The sequence below is a fragment of the Arvicanthis niloticus genome, chromosome 15, assembly GCF_011762505.2.
Source record: "Arvicanthis niloticus isolate mArvNil1 chromosome 15, mArvNil1.pat.X, whole genome shotgun sequence".
In the NCBI taxonomy this organism is placed as follows: Eukaryota; Metazoa; Chordata; class Mammalia; order Rodentia; family Muridae; genus Arvicanthis; species Arvicanthis niloticus.
The window spans coordinates 15,999,516-16,005,515 of NC_047672.1; positions in this window are offsets into that span (position 1 = coordinate 15,999,516).

Here is a 6,000-nt window from a genome sequence, read left to right on the forward strand (position 1 = left end):
GTGTAGGTTACTGATCTGTAGTCATGATAGCCAACACCCCCCCTTTATTTGTCTTCCTCAACTCCCAGCTCAAGACTTGAAGGTGTGGGAGTTAGACCATGACCCTGTATGTCTATCCATAGGACAAAACACAAGAGTCTGAAGGAGGTAGGGGGCAGGGGTAGAAGGGCCCTGATGAAACCTTAATTTTAACAGGTCCATAGTCCAGGAGATGGTCCATTTGATGGTGGCAGCTGTGGTTTCTGCTTTCTTGTGCGGTGAATCCATGGTGTAATGCCAGCTACCTTCACAGCCATAGAAGTGGAGAGAATCATCATATAGGGTTCTTTACAATTTGATTTCAGTGCCCCTTTGGCTACCTGCTTGACCCAGATAGTATCATTGGACTTGAACAAGGGAAAACTGGTGGTGGACTCAGACCTGGGCAGGGTCACTCAGATAATTGGGTGAGGAACCTTTATGGAGGACTGGTGGTCCTGTAGTGACTTGAGAAAGGAATGATTAGAGCAGGGAAGCAGTGAGGGGGGTCTTCCAAACAAACCTCATAGGAGTAAATCCCTCTGTAGTGAGAATTCTGGAATTTTGGCCTCTTTTTAAAAAACACAGTAATGCTGTAAGAATATGTTTTCATTTTAATCCCAGGTGTGGAATATGGGCTGCTTGCAGTGGCTAACTATGATTTACTTCATGCTCTAGCTAAGATATGGTTTTGCCAGCTGCAGATAGTTTCTGCAACCGTGTGACACTTGGAATCTGGGAACCTTTTAGAGGGTATATGCTTTAGTTAATGTTTTCATTGGTATGAAGAGACACAATGACCAAGGCAACTCTTACAAGGCAAGCATTTAATTGGGTCTGATTACAGCTTCAGAGGTTTAGTCCATTATCATTATAGCAGGAAGCATGGCAGCATGCAAGCAGACATGGTGCTGGAGAAGGAGCTGAGAGTTCTGCATCTTGATTCAAAGGCAACCAGGAGACACTGGCGTCCTCAGGCAGCTAGGGGCCCCAGGGGCAGTGTGAGTGGTTTTTGGTCATTCGAGGGGGTTGCAATTTGTTAGCAGTTGTGCTCAAAGAGGAAAGAAATTGGATTCAGAAATCTCTATCTCTCTCCCCCCCCCCACATCCATCCTTCTTTCATCTCTATCTCTCTCCCCCCCCATCCTTCTTTCTTTCATCTCTATCTCTCTTCCCCCCCCCATCCATCCTTCTTTCATATCTAATGATAGGAGGTGAAACTGGGAAAATACAGGATGGGAAAAAAGAACCCACAAAGTAGCAAATACCAGCTACACCCCTTCTATGTGGGGTGCAGCAGGCCCAAGGCAAAGGGAAGGGAAAGGAAGGGAAGGGAAGGAGGTCTGTTTGCCCTTCACTGCACTGTAATGAGAGTTTTGTTAGGGCTTTTTGTAAATGTCCTGTTTATTCTTTCTACCTGCCCAGAACTCTGAGGTCTATATGCACAATGAAGTTTTCTTTTTTTTTAAATGAGTATTTTTTTATTTACATTTAAGATGCCATCCCCTTTCCACATTTCCCCTCCCTAGAACACCCCTGTCCCATGCCCCCCTTTCCTTTTTGCTTTTATACGATTTTTTTAAAATGTTAATCAAAGGATTTATAAGTTTGGTAATGCTCAATCAGAAGCGTAACCCAATACCCAACCTAGATATAAAAACTATCTTTGACTGGTGGAGACCTGTGAACATCTGCCTCCATGCCCCCTCTCTCTTTCTCTCTCTCATCACCTAGCTTCTCCTCTTCTTCATCTTCTCTCCTTGTTCCATCTCTTCCTCTAAGTACTCCTTCCCACTTAGCTCCTCCTACATATCACTCTTCCTGTTAAAGTAGAACTTTTCTCTCAAAATACAATTAGAGCATACTTATTCCTAATTGTACCAGTGAGGTACAAGGTAGTCCTAATACCCAGTCCATCATTCTGTTGACTAACCAGAACCTCTGTCATCTCTTCTAACTAAAACACTTACTTTTGATCCTGGCTTTTTGGCTTTAGAATGAATGTCAGCTGAAAACCATCTACTCAGATCTTTTCTCTCAAAGTAAATAGCCAGGATTGGTTATGAGACTATAGGTCTTCAATCCCATCAGAAATACAGAATGACTGAGTTAACTGAAGTTATGGGAAGCACTAAGCATAGCTTTTAAAACTTAGCCAATTTATAGAGACCGCTGAACACCTGGACAGTTCCTATACTACTGAACGTTGGAGCATCAAATCTTCTGGCCCAGAATCATCTGACAGACCTTAGTGATGCAGGATTATTAAGGGCTGATTACTCTGTCTAGGCAGATATAATCAGTCGACTATTCTGCATGTGTGTCCTTTTCTGGACAGTAATCTGTCTGTAGATGGAGAGAGGCAATTCTTGCCTAGTGGCTGTCACCACACAACTGGAGTATCTCCAAGGATGCTCAATTTCTTCTTAGAATCCACGACAGGAAGCTGTCAGGAGCAGATAGGTCTCTAATCAAAATGAACATTAATATATAAATATTTGTAGCATCAGTTCTATGGACTTCTGATGTTTTGAAAACCAACTATCCATGTAAGGTAACCTGGACTGTTGTCTGTTCACTCCTCTCAGCTATTTCTAAATAAAATATGGAAAACACCCTAACAATAAACTCAAAACCATGAATTTGCTATAGTCCCTTAACTCATATGTTAACCGGCCCAAATCAGTTAAAAAAGTTAAAAAGGGGCTGGGTCTAGGCCTTGTATTCCTAAATGTGTTATACAGGCACAATGCCCATGAGAGTATCAATATTCATCTCATTTTTATATTAATAAGAGGCTCATACCAATGACAACCTTAAATTTGAAATCAAAGTAAATTTTGTACCATTTAAGAAATTATAACTTCATCTTGATAATAATTATACAGATTTCTACCAATAGGTTATGGCTATGCAATAAGTCCTAGCTAACCCCCCCTGTTCCAACAAAACCACTACTTTTCCCTAGAAAGACAGACCATTATTAACCACATTAGTCCCCAAGCCCAGGGAATAGGGGCGCTGACTCTTCTTTAACTTCTTCAAGCTGATTAAGGGCGTTGAGATTTTAGAAGAGGGGTGGGGGGAAGAGTAAGTTGATAAGCCTCTGATGCTGTCTTCACTGAATCCAGATGGAATTCCAGGACATCGGAGGTTTGGGCAGGTCTGCTCAGTATGCTTGATTAGTAGATACACCAAGGCTGTGTATTCTGCAATATACAGTTCTCAGAACAAGTTTTAGTATCAAGAAAAAAAAATTCCCACCCCCAGGGGGCTGACATTTTTTTTTTAAAGATGTTGGTTCTGACGACTTTTTTTTCGCTTGTTAAAATTGGTTGTTGTATTTACGTTTCAGATTTTATCCCCTTACCCTACTTCCTCCCACCACCCAGAATCCTCCTATCCCATCCCCCTCCTCATGCTTCTATGAGGCAGTGACCACACCTACCCCCCTCACTATCCCCTTCCCGACCTCACATTCCCCCCCCCCACTGTGTGTTCATTTTTTTTTTATGGGACCAAGAAACTCCTCTCCCACCTATGTCCGACAAGGCCATCCTCCCCTACATATACCTCTGGTGTCTTGGGTCCCTCCCTATGTGTTCCCAGGCTGGTGGTTTAGACCCTGGGGGGCTCTAGTTGTTTGGTATTGTTGCTTTCCACCTGGGGTCACTAACCCTTTCTGCTCCTTCAGTCCTCTCACTAAGTTCTCCATTGGGAAACCCCTGATCATATCAGTGGTTAACTGAGAGCATCGTCCTCTGAGTGTGTTAGTCTTTGGCAGACCTCTAAGGAGACAGCTATATCATGTTCCTCACATTATGCACTTCCAGCCATCCACAACAGTGTTTAGCTTAGGTGGCCGTACATGGGGTGAATACCCAGGTGGAAAGGTCTCCTGATGGCCCCTCCTTCAGTTTCTGTTCCATGTTTTGTTTCCCTATTTGCTACCTTGAGCATTTTTGTTTCTCGTTCTAAGTAGAACTGAGGCATCCCCTCTTGGTCTTCCTTCTTCATGAGCTTCATGTGGTCTGTGGGTTGAGTCTTCGCTAATCCAAGCTTTTGGGCTAACATACGTGGAGATATGTTTGTGTAACTATCTTCTTTTGGGGTTTTTGGAAGATTACTTTCTTGCTTTCTCTAGGTTGTAGTTTCCCTCCTTGTGTTGGAGTTTTCCACCAATTATTCTTTGAAGTGCTGGATTTGTGTTGAGATACTGTGTAAATTTGGATTTGTCATGGAATATTTTGGTTTCTCCATCAATAATGATTGAGAGTTTTGCTGGGTATAGTAGTCTGGGCTGGCATTTGTGTTCTCTTAGGGTCTGTATGATATTGGTCCAGGATCTTCTGGCTTTTATGGTCTCTGGTGAGAAGTCTGGTGTAATTCTTATAGGTCTACCTTTATATGTTACTTTGCCTTTTTCCCTTACTGCTTTTAGTATTTTTTCTTTGTTTTGTACATTTGATGTTTTGACTATTATATGGTGGGAAGTATTTCTTTTCTGGTCTAAACTATTTGGAGTTCTGTAGGCTTCTTGTATATTTTTGGACATCTCTTTCTTTAGGTTAGGGAAGTTTTCCTCTATAATTTTGTTGAGGATATTTACTGGTCCTTTAAGTTGGGTGTCTTCACCCTCATCTATACCTATTATCCTTAGGTTTGGCCTTCTCATTGTGTCTTGGATTTCTTGTATATTTTGGGTTAGTAGCTTTTTGTATTTTGCATTTTCTTTGACAGTTGTGTCAATGTTTTCCATGGTATCTTCTGCACATGAGATTCTCTCTTCCATCTCTTGTATTCTGTTGGTGATGCTTGTGTCTATGACTCCTGATCTTTTTTTTAGGTTTTCTATCTCCAGGGTATTCTCCCTTTGTGATTTCTTTATTGTTTCTACTTCCATTTTTAGATCCTGCATGGTTCTGTTTAATTCCTTTTCCCGTTTGGTTGCATTTTCTTGCAATTCCTTAAGGGATTTTTGTGTTTCCTCTTTTAGGGTTTCTATCTGTCTACCAGTGCTCTCCTTAAGTTCTTTGAGAATGTTATTTATGTCTTTCTTAAAGCCCTCTATCATCATCATGAGAAGTGATTTTAATTCTGATTCCTGCTTTTCTGGTGTGATGGGGTGTTCAGGGCTTGCTCTGATGGGGGAGCTGGGTTCTGATGATGCCATGTAACTTTGGTTTCTGTTGCTTACATTCTTGCTCTTGCCTTTTGCCATCTGGTTAACTCTAGTGCTGCCTGTACTTGCTGTCTCTGACTGAAGCCTGTCTTTCCAGTTATCTAGCTTGTGTCTGATCTCCTAGGGGTCCAGATGTCTCTGTGATCTTTTCCAGCTGCACTGATTACAGTGGTACCTCTAGGATGCCTCAGGATATGGTGCCTCCAAGGTAGTAGTCCAGCTAGGTGTCTGCTGTTCTGGGTGCAGTGTCTCCTCTAGAATATCTCAGGATATGTTGTCTGACGCTCTGAGTTCAGTTGTTCCTCTGTGGCTCTGGGTTGAGTGGACCTTCCAGTATGTCTCAGGTGGAATCCGGGGTCCACACAACAGCAGACCTGGCAGAGGTCTGATCCAGGCCTCAGATCTGAGAACTAGTTTCTAAGACACTGTCCAAGTTAGAGCACCTGGGATCCCTGCTTCCTCTGGGTTCTTGGAGGTTGGGGACAGAGCTGCCACCCAAGATCTGCTCAGTGCTCTGGCTCAGACTGGAAGGAACCAGTGTTCCAGGCCAGGAGTGACTTCCTGGGTCCTTTTGGTTCCCAGTTACTCCCTGTTTAGGGTGGGCCCTGCTGTCTGCTTACCTAAGATACTACCTGAGTTAGAGCGCCTGGGATCCCCACTTCCTCTGGGTTCTTGGAGGTTGGGGGCAGAGCTGCCACCCAAGATCTGCTCAGTGCTCTGGCCCAGACCGGAAGGAAGGCACAATGAAGTTTTCAATCTGTATCTAAACCTTTAGCTATTAATTGAGAGACTTTGACCAT